At 40.4% G+C, this 15,512-nt stretch overlaps 1 protein-coding gene across 1 annotated transcript in view; it reads left to right on the top strand.

Moving 5' to 3' along the window:
* The first annotated feature begins 1,615 nt into the window (after positions 1–1,615).
* MAP3K2 (mitogen-activated protein kinase kinase kinase 2) overlaps positions 1,616–15,512 on the top strand; it is a 56,352-nt gene continuing 42,455 nt past the window's right edge. The window contains exon 1 of the mRNA XM_031451206.2: positions 1,616–2,099. The gene's annotated coding sequence lies outside the window, so the exon portion shown is untranslated. The remainder of the gene's footprint in view (positions 2,100–15,512) is intronic.

Consider the following 15,512-nt stretch of genomic DNA (forward strand, 5'->3'; position numbering starts at 1 on the left):
ATATTTAAACTTGAAGATTTAAATCCTGCCCAAGCATACTGAGATCCTTTTTTTCCCCCTGTGACATACCAGGGTGGGAATGTTAGAACCAAAAGCAATCTTAAGGACCAACTTTGTGTGTACATAAGCTTAGAAGTCCTCCACTTTTTAAACAAGTGGGAGCAAACTGATTTTTCTACTTAGTTCTGTATTTTTGAGGTCCTCCAGGAACGGCCCTCTGTGTTGGCGGCCTAATTCTCTGCAGAGCAGATGAACCATTATTTATCAGCTCAGTCTCACAATCACTTCGATTTTCAGGCTTCAACTATTACAAAAACCTGCCAATCAACATCTTTTGTTTCTGCTCCTCTAACTGGGCTCGCGCGCGGGTCTTAACAAAAATTCCAAGAAGGGGACCCAGATATTTTGTTCTATCATACCTCCCTCTCCCTCCCTCCCTGCCCCACGGACGCCAGCTCCCTCAACCTCTAGGGCCCCTGAGTGGGAGCAGTTGTTTACTTGGGGCGGGTAGGTGCCAGCTCTCTCACTTCAACTGCGGGAGTGGAAATGTGGTCTGGAATAGGTAAGAAGGTGGTGGGCTCCACAACGTATCCGGAAACCTAGTAGGCGCTGAAAGAGGGAAAAAACGGCACAGGAAGTTGTAAGGGGTATTCCAGGAAACAAGAAATGGGGCCGGAAAGATACTTTCTGGATCACAGAAGGGTGGGGTAAAAACAGTCAGAATGCAGCCCAGCCACATCACAGAGGCCTCCCACGCGAGCGCGATGGATTTGTATTTTATCCCGTGGGCGCTGGGGAGTGAACAAAGGATTCAGTGAAAGAGATTCGGGTTTTACACTCTGCCACCAACTCTAGGGGGTGGGTGGGGGGTAGTCATCGCCATCTCTCTGGGCCCAGCTTCCCACATCTGTTAAACTGAAAAAAGGGATACCTGCTAGGCCGACCTAGAACATCTACAAGAACTAAACAGAACTGTAAAACAGGAGGCCGACCTAAACAGGAGTGGGGGGAGTGCGGCGGTGCTTTACGGTCAGGTAGGTGACAAGCCGACAATAATTTCTTTAGTGCTTCAGAAAAAAATTCTGCAGCCAGATCCAATAATTAAGAAGCAGATGGCTTTTCGCCTGCAAATGACTTGCCATGGACTCGGAGTAGGTGGCAGCCTCTCCTTGCTCCGCGGTCCCCACTCCGCCCGAAGCCCACGCCGGAGACCCTTCTCAGGATCTGCTTTGGAGTCTCGGCGCCGAGAAGCCCGGCAGAGGCCAGGGCACCAGGTGCGTGTGCGAGTGTGTCTGCGTGCGCGAGTGTGTCTATGTGCGTGCGTACATGTGCACGCTAGCCCTCGGAGCTAGGGCCGAGGCGAGGCGAGACGGTTCAAGAGCCCAGCCTGGGCGGGACGCGGAATCCGCACCGCCAAGAGGCAGCTGGCCACGGGGCGTGCGTGGGCGCAGCGGGCCACTGCGCAGGCGCGGGCACGCCCCCTCGGCCTCGGCGCGGCGCTCCCGGCGGGCGCGCGCCCGCGGCGGGTTCTGCTCCGGGCAGGCGGAGGGCTGCGCGCGCACGCGCGAGCCGGCCGTGACGTGTGCCGCGCTACGCCCGACGTCACGGTCAGTGTGTAGTGGCGGCCGGGCTGCCCTCCGCAGCGGCGCCTGACGCGGGTGGTGCGCTCGCGGGGTGCGGCGTTCGGGGGTCGTGCGATTCGCGGCGGCGGCGTGGACGACGACGACCAGGAGGTCCGGCGCCTCCAGCCGCGGAGTCGCCGCTCCCTCCCCTTCTCCGGCCTCTGGCGGCGCCTGGCCCGCGGCTTCCTCCTTTCCTGCCCGGCTTCCCGCGGGCCTCGGGGCCGCGGCGGCGAGAAGCACCGAGGGGCGCCGAGAGGCCCCCGCCGGCCGCCGCAGTCCACGCGCCCGCTACCCCGCCCGGCCCGGGCTCCATGTGAAGGAGGGCCGGGCCTGGCCCCTCGGCCCGCGTCCGACTCCTCGTGCGCCCCTCCGGCCCCTAGGGGCCCGCGGCCTCCCCGGACCGGGGGGGCGCGGTGACAGGCCGCGCGGGGGCGGAGGGGTGGGCCTGCGGCTCCCTGGGTCCCCGCGGAGCGGCCGGTACGTACGTGCGTGGGTGTGGGGGTGTGGGGGGCGGGGTGCGGGTCTGGCGGGGGCGGGGGCGGGGGCGCGGGCTGGACTAGGGGAGGGGTCCGCTTGGCCTGTGCGCGGCCGCGGGGGCGGAGATTTCGCTAGGTTGTTGCCCCGCTTCGGGTGGGCGGGCCCCGGGCCCCCCGCATCCTGTCCTGAAGTCCAGGTCTGAGCGAAGTGGACTGCTGGGTGGTGTAGCTGTCAGACACGTACTCTGCAGAGATTTTAGAAGGACGATCACCCCTGGTCCCCGCGGGAAGCAGAAATGTTACGTGCAGTAAGCGAGAAAATGCTTGTCTCTGCACTGCTTCATCGCGGTGTGCTATTGATGAGGGTTGAGTCCCTTTCTCTTACAGACCGTTTAGCTAGTTGGCACTTACCGCACGCCTGGTATCTGTCGTGCGTTGTCTCACTTCACCTCGGCCTAGTGAGGTGGGTACGTATCTCCCCATTTTACAGATGAAAACATTGAGGCTCAAATTAAGGAACTTGCCCAAGGTCATGCAGCTGGGTAATCCGGAAAAGCCTTGATTCGAATATGATGTCTTTTTTGTAGAGTTTTATGTCTGGGTCTTGCAAATATAAATATAGGAAAATGAGAATAGCTGGAGAATTTCTTCTTGGGAGTAAATTCTAAATACATGGGTAGAGTTTACTTGCCCCTAACGTAGGCTGTTCGACGTGTTTTGCTGCAGCCTAGCCAAATGATTTTCTTGGCTTTTTTTTTGTATTACTACTTTTCAGAGGTGACTTCAAGCACCTTCATCTTTTTTTGCAGTAAGACTGACTGAACAGATATGTCTCTTATCAAAAGAAGAACTATATTTGGTAAAACTCCGTATTTCTTGAAAAGTGACAATTTTACTTGTGCAGTTTATTCTTGATGCACACAGGGAACTCGCAGTTGGGTTATTTGCTTGAGATTTCCTCATTGCAAAATTTGTTGCTGGATTATGTGGCAATGGCAACACGCTTAGTAATTCGTGCATTAACTTATGCAATATTTCTGAGCGGAGTGACAAAATTTAATGCGTAGGACATCGTAAAAAGTTATCGTTTAATGGTGTGATTTTTTTTTTCATTTGTAGCGAGTAATCAGTGTTTATGAACTAACTGAAATGTTCATTTTAGCATTGGCCTATGCTATTTCTTTGATTATGCTTAGGGAAAAAGTAAAGAGCCTTTCTGTTTCTCTTTCTAGAAGAAAGTGTTGGTGAATTATTTTAAGTAATTGAAACTTCATGCATAGTTGTAAATGTTTAAGAAATCTATTGATGCCCAGTTGTAGTACTGTATAATTTTCTTTAGTATATTGCCAGGTTTAAGAAAATTTGTAGTAGAATGTCTTTATAATGTCTGTAGGGAAAAGTCGAGTGATGTTTCACAGACTGATTTGTTGTTTGGTGAAAATGTGAGCATGCTGAGCCTTGTTGAATTATATTGAATATGATATCATTATAGAATGCTCATCTTGTCTTGCTCTCCATGCATCTCTTTTGAAAGAACTAGCTGTTAAAAGATCTATCCTAAATAATTGGATTACATTATAGATTCAATCTTTAAGCAGTTTTTGATGGAGCTTTCACACCTAGTTTACCTTATTGCTACCAAAGGGTAAAATGTATTTAATAGATGCTGAATTAAAATGAGATCATGTTTGGTTCTCAACCGTTCCCACAGGTTTGGTTTCAGGTTGATTTTTTTTTTTTCCTTGGAGTTGGCGCTCTCTATGTTCCCCACTGCCCGCCCCAAACTCAGCCCCATCTTTTTATTGTGAAACAATTTCAAGCACGCAGGAAGTTGGTAATAGTGAACATCCATGTGATGATCCTCTTAATTCATTTGTTGACATCTTGCCATGTTTGCTTTATCTATAAATATGTGTGTATTATTTTTGGCCATACCACTTGAAACTAAGCTGTAGACCCTAAATATGTTGACTTGCATTTCCAAAATATGGGCATTTTCTTACATAGTCAAAATACCAGTATTAATAATTTTCTTTCTTTTTTTAAAAAATGTTTTTATTTAGGTGTAGTTGTTAATTTTCTTGGTTAATATTTTTATTGATAATTTGTTAATAGTTTCTTACTAATAATTTCTTAATATAATCTAATATCCATCCAAATTTAAATCTCTCCGTATGTGCTGAAAGGCTTTTTACATCCAACCTCACCAGACCAGGATCCTATCAAGGTTTTTATTGGACTTGGTTGTTAAGTCTCTTCGATCTCGCCTAATCTGGAACAGCCTCACCTCCCCGTTTTTAAATGATGTTGATTTTTTTAAGAGATGAAGCTAGTTGTATAAAATGAATTACATTCTCAATTTGTCTGATTTGTTTCCCCTGGTGGTGTCATTTAGCATGTTTCCCTATACCCCCGTATTAGCTAACTGTAAGCTAGGTTTAAGGGGTTGATTAGTTTCAGATTAAATGTTTTGGGCAAGAATAATTACTGTGTTGCTGTATACTTTAAATTGCTTCCCATTAGGGGGTGTACATTGGCAACCCCTATTATTTGTGATGCTAAGTCTGATCACTTGGTTATGGGGATTAAGGTGAGGTTTATTTTCCCCACTGCAATTAGCAAGTAGTCTGGTATGATAAATTACCACTGTAGTGCTAGCCTGTTCTCCAATAATCTTTCACCTAATTGTTGTAGCATCTATTGCTGATCCTTGTCAAACTAACTTTTGACTTTCAGTGTTAACAATCTTTTGTTGGTCTACAGATAGTAACAAAATCATAGGAATTGTTAAAGTATTTGATTCAGCTATGTTAATCAGGTTCTGGTTTTGAGGATTTTTAATTATGAATTCAAGGTGTCCACTGTTATGAATAAAAGAAACCTGGCTTGAGAAAAATGGGAAAAACTCAATTCCTTTTTTCTCCTAAATTTTCTCTCAAGGAGTGTGTTTAAGTTTTTCTTAGCCAATATCTGTTGCACAGGAATAGCCAGAAATATAATGAAGGAAGGGTGGCTTTACCAAAAAACATTTTGAGAAAACTGACTCTTTTCTGGTGTAATGCCAGGAGCACAAGTCTGAGAGTCAGAAGATCTAAACTGTGTCCTGATTCTACCGCTATATGAAGTTCAGGAATTACAAGATTTTTACCTTCCCTCTGTGTTCTTAATGTCATAATGATTAAGTCAGTAAACATTTGTGAATTTCTGATTAGGTGTGTTGGTTCATTTAAGGGACAAATCTCATTTTAATTAAGCCAGATAGAAATACGTCAAATACATGTAATATAAAATTGAATTTATTTCACAAGAAATTAACTGACACTTAGTAGGAGATTGTTTTAAAGAAGGGTTCATAATAGGATTCACTTAAGTAACACCTTCTCTCATTTAAAATATGATTTAAATTGCAAATCAAAACTATAGTGAGGTATCACCTCACACTAGTAGGAATGGCCATGATTAAAAAGTCCACAAACAATAAATGCTGGAGAGGGTGTGGAGAAAAGGGAACCCTCCTACTCTGTTGGTGGGAATGTAGTTTTTGGTACAGCCACTATGGAAAACAGTGTGGAGATTCCTCAGAAAACTAAAAGTAGACTTACCATATGATCCAGCAATCCCACTCCTGGGCATATATCTGGAGAAAACTCCAATTTGAAAAGATACCTGCACCCCAGGGTTCATAGCAGTGCTATTTATAATAGCCAAGACATGCAAGCAACCTAAATGTCCATCAGCAGATAGCCAGATAAAGAAATTGTGCCATACACACACACAGATGCACACACGCACAGTGGAATACTGCTCAGCCATGAAACAATGAAATAATGCCATTTGCGGCAACTTGGGTGGACCTAGAGATTATCATGCTAAGTGAGGTAAGTCAGATAAAGACAAATACCATATGATATCACTCATAGGTAGAATCTAAAAAATGATACAAATGAACTTACAAAACACAAACAGACTCATACACATAAAAAACAAATTTATGGTTATCAAAGGGGAAGGGGGGAGATAGCAATAAGGAGCTTAGGATTAGCAGATACAAACTACATATAAAATAGATAAACAATGCCCTGCAGGCCTAAGGGTCATTTTTTGCCCCTTCATGTCAAGATTTAAAAAAAAAACCTCAGAATAATTTGTCTTATTTTTGATGGTTTGAAAAAAAATTAAATAAATAGATAAACAAGGTCCTACTGTAGGGTACAGGGAACTATTCAATATCTTATAATAATCTACAATAACCTTTAATGAAAAAGAATCTGAAAAAGAATATATACGTGTAAAACTGAATCACTATTCTGTACACGAGAAACTAATACAACATTGTAAATCAACTATACTTCAATTTAAAAAAGTATGATTTAATTCATGAAACAGTTTACATGAAATTTTTCCACACGTCTCCTGTAAATTAGGTTGAACTGTATATATATGGAAATTTAAAAACTTTTCCCTTATTCTTAAGTGTTGTGTGAGGTATATCTCTCTATATACACACACATTTATTATAAGAAACGTGTTTGTATAATTTTGTCTTTTGGATATCCCTGGGATTTATTGGCTGACTGCATTTTCAGTGCTTAATCACATATTTGCTTTGCAACATCTCTTGTAATTTGCCTTTATTGTTACTTAACTCTTAGGTGGTGGTTTAATATTTTTGTTATACATGTTTTGTCTTCCCAACTGACAGAGGAGGATACAGGTAAAATCTGCTTAGGGGTTCCCCCTGTAATTAGCTCACCACCTTTCTTATGAATGCTCAAGAGTGTTTTGCTTGCAATTCACAGTACCATAAATTAAAAAAAAAATTTATAAACTTAGGAAGGTTTTTCTAGAGATAATTCTTGCCCTATTTGTGCACTTAGTCATTTAGTATGGACTTTAATAAAGACAAATTAAAAGAATAGTTAAAGATACGATTTTGTCAGTATTCTTTTGATAATTCTCAGGTTGGGTCCGGTCATCGCTACTGCCTCGAGCACTCTGCCCCTGCCTCTGCCACTGCTCTCCCCACAGGGCACTGTGGTCGTCTCTGGGTCCTGTGCTAGGAAGTTACCTCTTCAAGGACCCAGGCAGTATTTTGTCAATTTTGGTGCCCCAGCACCGAGCACAGTGCCTGTTGCCAACAAGTAGGGACTTGACAGACAGAAGAAATCTCCTGTTCCAGTGTTCTAAGATTCTTAAAAGATGATGCCTACCTGAGTTGAACAGGGTGGGGAGGTTCAGTATTTCCATATGTCCAGGAGAAAGTCAAGTATTTGAACAGCTCTACCACAGAGGCAAGGCCGTGGGAAAGGTTTTGAAAATTATTTTTGAAAATTATTAACAGGAGCCAGTGAGAAAATGTGTGATGATATCTATTTATTATTTTTAGAAACCTTTTGGAACAGATCTACAGTTTAAGGTGAAAATAGTTTTTAATTGTTTCTGGGCTATTATTTAATAGTAGTTAAATGCTCCCAAGTCATATTTTATTTTAGATTTGTGACTTGAAGATGCTTCATTATCATTATTTGATAAGTTTGTGATTACTCTAAGTGTGACTGCGTTGGCTGCATTTTAATGGTATTTGTGGAGTTTTAACCCAAAATATTTTGTTCTTTTAATATGATAAGGAAATGAGACCAATGTCCTCTGATTCAATTTAAGGAGAGATTAATATGATTTATACAATAGCTTTAATGTATTTTTAAGTCAGTTTAGGCATTTTTAAGTAGCCTGTTGATTCCTTTTTAAAATTAATAATATTTAACTATACTATGACATAATGTGTGAGAACAGTATGTCAGACAGTATTTATAAACTTTCTGATTTGTTTAAATACTGTAAGGAAACAAGAGAAGGTATCCTAGCCTTAGTGTTGATAAAGGTCTGTTTTGATAAATGGTGCAGCATTAACCATCTGGTCTGTGAGCAGTACCTGGCCGCATTCTAGTGACTTCACCTCCAGACCACAATGTCCTTGCATATATAAATCCTGCTGCGCGATTTGAGAAAAGGTACATTAGTTATATGTTGTGAGACCATGTAATGTATACTAATCAGCATCTCAAAGTTATGTCCCATTGTTATGGACTGTTGTGTACTGCCCTAGGGTTAGAAGGTTTACTCAGGGATGTTCCTGACGGGTTTCTTGCCTAGAGTTTTCCTGACGTGAGTACCACAAACTGCAACCTATATTCCATGCTGTTTGTTGAACAGTGATGGTAGGTAGGAAGCCTGAGTTCAGTCTTAAATCCACAGTTAATTAGAAATAGACTTACAAAATAACTTCAACACTTCTAAGTTTGAAAAAGTTGCCCTAGCTGACTTCTCAAGGACCTGCCTAGCCTGTGATTCTGTGAGACCCACATCATAACAGAAAATAGTAAGGAGTCAAAAGAAATTTAAATTTTCTTGCTTGGGAGGTTGTTAAGATGAAAACAGTCCAGGGAAGATTTTTTATAGGGCAGCATTTGGAAAATAAATAGCTCTGTTTAAATGTGATTAATGTGTCAGAATGAGATCTTCTACTTAAGGGTACTTTATAGCCAGATACATTGTGTTGAACTGTGCGTGGCCTATAGCAGGCTCTCAGTTAATGCTTGTTGAGAGAGTGAATGAATAACTTCAGGACTGATGTGACAGAAATGAGAATCACTTGTGGGACAGTTTAGTGATAAAATCCAAGATAGTAAGAATTGAACCCTAGAAAATGACAGAAGAACTGTATTATTCTCATGTTATGAATGGAGGAACCAAGACTAGTGAAATATGTTTTTAGAAATATTTTTGCCAAAAAAGGAGAGAAGATCTTTTTGGAAAAGAAAGAAAAATATTGGAAAAATTATACTTGCAGTCTTTTCTGTCCACTAGAAATTAGTTAGGGAGATACTTGGATAAGCCCAAAATGATTACATTAAAAATGAAGCTTCAATACTTTCCAGTGGAAAAAACATTCGGTACAAACCACACATCAGCACTTTTTTCCCCCCAGAATCTTTTTGTATCGTTGTTCTTCTTTCTCCAACCTCACATCTCTAACCAAAGCATAGAAGTACCCTAACTGTTTTTAGCTTATTTTGTTCTTAGTTACTACATTGGTATTGACTTTCATTAATCTGATACTCTAGCATTTTCTCTCGTTTAAATCTTGCTCTTTTGCGAAAGGGAGGATCTTTAGAATGAGGGACACCAGCTTGTTTTCAAAGATGGGCAACTCAGAACTGATAAAAGTCCTGACTGGAGGACTGAGTGACTCCTATTTGGTTGTGTAAGAAGATCCCAGAAGGAAAAGTTGCAAAGATTTCTTGGTCAGTAGGTTGAGGGGAGGCTTGATTAGTTAGATTAGGTTTCAGTCACAGAAGCAGAACTGCTGTGCTATTATGGAATAAGGGGTTTATAAAAGGAGGAAGACCTTGCACAGTTATGGGAGAGACTCAGAAACGTGAATCTGTAAGGGGACTTGGTAGATCAGAGAGAAGTCACTAATTAGCCTTCCTGAAGCAGTGGTGCGGTGGGCAGGTCAGAGTTTGCAGGTGAATCTGAGAAGCCAGGTGTGCCCAGCTGCTGGAGTGGGACCACACAGTAGAGCTGGTGGAAAGTCTATGGAAAGCTGATAACTCTGCATAGCTACCTTTTCTGTGGTCTTCAGTCAGCTTTTGGTGATGACCCTGAGGTTGCTGTTCGGTCAGCAGGATTGGCACTCAGGAAGAAGACCTGCATGCAGTACTGGGGAGAGCAGAGACACAGTGGAATCTGCTGGCCACTCTATGTTGGTCTAACACGCATGATCTTCAGAGAGTAATTTCCTTTTTCAGAAACAGTATGGGAAGAGAATTCTGGGAAATGTAGTGTGAACTTAAACACGTTGATGAGGTACAAACTGCCACAGCAGGTGAGAGTGAGGGACGGGGTACCACAGTGGGGGATGTGATAGTTGTGGGAGTCCATAGTGATGTTTTGTAGGTCTGCGTTCATCCTACTGTGAGAGCGAATTCCTTAAATTCTCCAAGCTGTCTTCTTCCTCTGTGAAATGGGGATAGTGTCTACTTTATGGCATTATTGTGAGGATTAAATGAAACGTTTGTAAAGCATTTAGTGGAGTGTCAGCAGTGCAGACTATTATAAGTAGTAGCTTGTAGTAGTAGTAGTGATTGTAGCAGTAATAAGAGGGCTTAAGAAATAGAAAGGGTGTGTTTTGAAAAAGGAGGGGAGGAGGGGGGAGAAGATGAATGGAGGTAAGAATGAAGCAGAAGTCCTGTGTTTGAGAAGGTTACAGTCTGGCTGCATATAAAATGGTTAGGAAACTGTTAAGGGAATGTACTTTAAGAAAGTTAACTGCCGTGATGAGTGGAGAGACAGTAAGTGCTGTCATTCCCGTGTGGCCAAGGTTAAGCGATAATGTATGTGAAATTGCTAGTACACTGGCAGTCCGCAGAGGTTAATTATTTTCCACTTCTTATCATTTATAGAAGGAAAGATGGCAAGGTGAAGGGGATAGGGAAGGCTTAAGCTGAGTCCTTAAAAGGTGGTTTAGACAAGTTGAAAAAAGGAAGGATTTCAGACAGCAGAAATAGGAGGAGGCATCAACAAGGCACGCTGGACTTCATTAACACAACTCAGTAGCTGTTGACCCTACTCTTTGCTTTTGGTAATCCATTTGTAATCAGTTTCTGGAGATTGTGTTTGCTCCTGCTTGGGCCAGTTGCCCACCTCTGGACCATTATGTTGTGGGACCACACTGAACTGATTTGGTGGCTCTCAGTAATCAAGTGGGTGGTGGAGGTGCTGGTGGTAGGAGGGACAGGCTTTCAGAAAATGCCACTGTAAACGAGGGGAGGGTATGGCTCAAATGGTAGAGCCCATGCTTAGTGTGCACCAGGTCCTGAGTTCAGTCTCCTGTACCCTCTCTAAAAAAAATAGATAAACCTACCACCCACCCCCCCCAAAAAAAGAAAGAAAAAGACTGGCCAGAAATAAGAAGAAGGCCACTGTGGATGACTCACTGCCTTTGTTATAGTCGCTACTTGTTAAGTAGCAGTATTCTACTTCTTTTCAGTTCGTCGGGTTAAGCATTTTACTCTTTTTATATAATTAATATTTGTTTAGGTTTGCCATGTTTACCAGATTCTTGCTAGTTTTCTCCTGGAATCACTTTCCATCTTTTTGAAGTATATCCTTTAGAAGTTCCTCCACCAAGGGTCTGTTGGTAATAAACTATGATTTTTGTTTGTCGGAAATCTTTAGGTCTTATTCTTAAATAATATTTCAGTTGTGCGTGAAAATCTAGATTGGCGGTTATTTTTTTCCTCAGCATTTTTTCTTTTTCTCTTTCTTCCTTAGCATTTTGAAGATGTTATTCCATTTCTGTTTCTTACCATGATGTAATCAGACCTAAAAGGCTGTATGGGTGTTTATTAATGATAATTTTTTATGTTGTTTATTAGAGAGTATGTAATTGACTCTTGAATGGAAGTATTCGTATTGGTTTTTCTTTTTTCTTTCTATTTTGATTTTTAAATTCACTGAATATTTATTGAAAATCTTAGGAATGTCAGAGGAAGTCAGTAAAATAAACCTTTAATAAATTTATCTAGTTTTAGTTGTTCCTGTGCACTATTAATTACTGAAATGTTTGACTACCTTCTCTGGGTTAGCACTGAAGATGAACAGATAAATTAATCATTGTTTCTCTTATCATAGGGCTCCATTCTGGTGGGGGAGGGACACAGGCATATTAAGGTGACCTAATAATTTGTTGTCCAAACTGGGCCACTTATGAGAGTGAAAGGAGGCTGTTTTGATAACTGTCCTGGAGCAATGAAAATAAGTGGGAACTGTCTTTAATAAACTGGGACATATGATTTATCCCACATATGTGAAAATGAATATGATACAGTGAAGTACGTACAAAGTACCATGGGAGTATTATAAATAATATATTGTAAAATATAAAAATAATGTTAAATACAAAAGTGTAAGTAATATTCAAAATACCAAAGCTATATTTAATTAAGTAATGATAGCACTAGTACTTTTGATCTTACTGGAATGAAGAATACCTAGATGTCAGCTTAGCATGGTGAATACATAACAAAAGCCACAGTTGGCAAAAATATTTTAAGAAATTCCAAATTGAATATGTAGGAGATCATGTGTAGAAATGGGGGAAATGGGGTGCAAAGTGCTGAGTTACTTAATTGGAAAAAGTTAATGGGAAATTAAGTTAATTGGAAAAGGTTTCATGAATAAGTGGTTTCGAGATGAATTTTTGAAGTAAGAATCCCTAAAGAGGAGGGAGAGATGGGTATTCACGGGGTGAACAGAAGCCAAGCCCCAGGAAGTGAGGGGGACGGGGGTGTCTATAACGTCCGGTGGGGAAGGCAAGTAGATTAGATTGACTGAAGCAGATGTGTGCTGTTATGTTGTGTTTGTAAGGAGATTCAAATGAGAGGCTTGTTTATTTAAGGTATTTGTTAATGGTATTTGTTAATGGTTTACAAAGTGCTTTTAGGTGCTGTGAGAGATATAAAGATATGTAAGTAATATTTCCTGCCCTCCAGGAGCTTACGGTCTAAATGAAGACACAGCCATATAACTTTTTTAAAATCATGAAATGAAAGGGATTATGGGAATTGGTTTGGTGAGCATTAGTTAGCTTTGGAGTTTTATGTTGGAGTTTGAGGTCCTGGCAGCATGTACTGACTTTAGAGTTCTGACTGAGAAGGACTGTGTTTGATATTATTTGGAAGTTTTGATTTATATGATAAGCAATATAAAGTGTTCGATTCCCACCAGTAGAATGAGTGTGGCTAATATAATCCTATTTTGACTGTGACTTTGGTTGTGATTTTATTATGCCAGTATAAGATATATGTATTTGCTTACTTTTTAAACTTTGGATAGATTTTAGAACTTTAGAAAGACATTAGTATTTTAGATTGTGGTATTTTGTCTTTTTTAAAATCCAGGGGGTTAGTGAGGGGAGCATGTCGCATACAGTAGGCATGTGTTAAGTGCTGGTTGAATAAACAAATGATAGGCAATATAATGTAGCATGTAAGAGTAGATTCTGAGCAAGATTGTCTGGGTTCCAAAGCTAAACTTAATAAAGTTAGCTCTTATTGTTTTTTTGAGTGTTCACTATGCTCTAGTATTATTCAGAGTTCTTTACAAATAATATTGTATTTAAGCCTTACTATAATCAAATGAAGTAGGCACAGTTTTGTCCTCATTTTATAGATGGGGAAATGGGCATTATTGTCATTATTGTCATTCTTGTCAGTGAATTTTGAGTGTCACTTTTGATTAAACAATTAGGAGTTTTTCTCTCTGGTGCCTGATAGAAACACCAGGGAGTGACAGTCAGGGTACAAATATTTTATCTACACCAGCCTGTAGTGATTTGAGAGTTTTTAAAAAGCTTAAGTTTGCTAGAGTATTGATTTGCTAATAACTATTAACTTGTTCAATTTTCATGGGAATCTGGTGATGATTATACCTGTAGAAACCTTCCTATTACAGTGTGGAAACTAAGGTAAAGAGAGATTGAGTCGTTTGGCCAAGATCACGCAGCCAGTAAGTGGCAGACACAGGTTTCAAACCCAGGCACTTTGGCTCCACAGACTGAGTTCTTAACCACTGTGCTTGGTGTTTTTATTTTTATAGGGAGCATGACCCATTCAGAGTTAAACTATGGGTAAGTATGAAGTAATGTTACAGGTCATAAATACATTGTTTTTGTGTAATACCTTAAAAAGGAGACAAATCAGAATTTGCTTTTGAGAGTTTAATCTGCTTTGTCTCTGAGCTGTTTGGAGGAAGAAAAGGCAACTGGTATCTATTAAGTTAGACTATGTCAGGTATTTGTGTTAGGTGCTATACATATTATCTTATTCTGCACTTAAAGCAAACCTGGAGTATGAGCTCTGATATCTTCATTTCCTAAACAAGAACATGGGTACTTGGACTGTATTCAGAATGGCCGGAGCTTTGAACTCAGGTCCCTGTGTGACTCTAAAACATCCTTCTACAATATTCTGCTTCCCAAGGAAATGTGAAAACTCAAATTTGATTTGCCAGATAAACTGCATATTCTTTTTGAAATGTCAATTCAAGAAATGATAAAACATTTTATTAACTAAAAAATCTTTTAGCACTTCATAATGGAAAGGAAGCAAATGCATCCAAAATATGATGATTATCATGACAACAGGGATCACTGGATGGAAATTAGATTTTTCTCTGCCTTTCTGAGGATGTGCAGGCCTGTTTACAAATGATTGCCACTTTATATGAGAGTGGCCATTTAACTAGTTTGAAGTTACATTAGAGTTAGGGCTATGAAGTTATTAAGAATTAACCAAATTTATTGCATCTAGGTAAATATTTTCTTTAATCATTCTAGGAGGCTATATATTTATTGTTATTACATATGTCATTTCTTAAAATGTTTTGGGAACACTTAAAATTCTCTTTAAGTTTGACTTTTATATGGTATTGAGTAGATAATATGTACAAAGTTCAGAAACTATGAAAACATACTCAGTGAAAGTTTCCCTCCCCAGCCACTCAGTTCTTCTTAACCAGAAGTGACCAATGTCACTAAGGAAATACTCCTTTGAAATTGTCTTCAGAATTTTTGAATACCTGAAATTGGAATATATCAGATAAATGATGGCAGATTTTATTTTATTTTTTAGAGTCAGAATTCATTCATAGTCTGGCAAATAGTGGCGCTACCAGTCTGGGTAATATTTTTAAAAATCAAAAGCAAGGGTTATCTGGCAGGTAATGAGACTTGTATTACTTATAAATTGGTTTAAAGTCAGTGGTCAGAATTGCAGTGCTAGTAGCAGTATCGAATAAAATTTGTAGTTTGATGTAATTGACAGACTACACATTTAAAGTATGTACTTGGTAAAATAGGACATATGAATATACCTGTGAAACCATCACCCCATCAAGATTGTATACATATCCATCACCCGCAAAGCTTCTTCATGCCCTTTGGTAGTCCCGTCACTGTCTTGCCCCTTTCGGTTGTCCCTAGGCAGCCGATGATCTGCTTTTTGTCACCATGAATTATTCACCTGGTGATGGACATTTGAATTTCCAATATGGGATTATTACACATAAAGCTGCTATGAACATTTGTGTACAAATATTTTTGTGAACATATGCTTTCATTTTTCTTGAGTAAACACCTAGGAGTGGAATGGGTAGGTAGGTGGTAAGAATTTGCCAACTGTTTTATAAAGTGGTTGTACCATTTGACATTCTTACCAGCAATGTGCATGTTTTCCTTGTACAAAAATCCTCGCCAACACTTCATATGGCCATTCTTTTGGAATTTCATTTTTTTTAAACCCTCCTTTCTGAAGATGAAAATGAGAGAATTTTACTTTTTTTTTTTGAGTAG

This window comes from Camelus dromedarius, chromosome 4, assembly GCF_036321535.1.
Source record: "Camelus dromedarius isolate mCamDro1 chromosome 4, mCamDro1.pat, whole genome shotgun sequence".
In the NCBI taxonomy this organism is placed as follows: Eukaryota; Metazoa; Chordata; class Mammalia; order Artiodactyla; family Camelidae; genus Camelus; species Camelus dromedarius.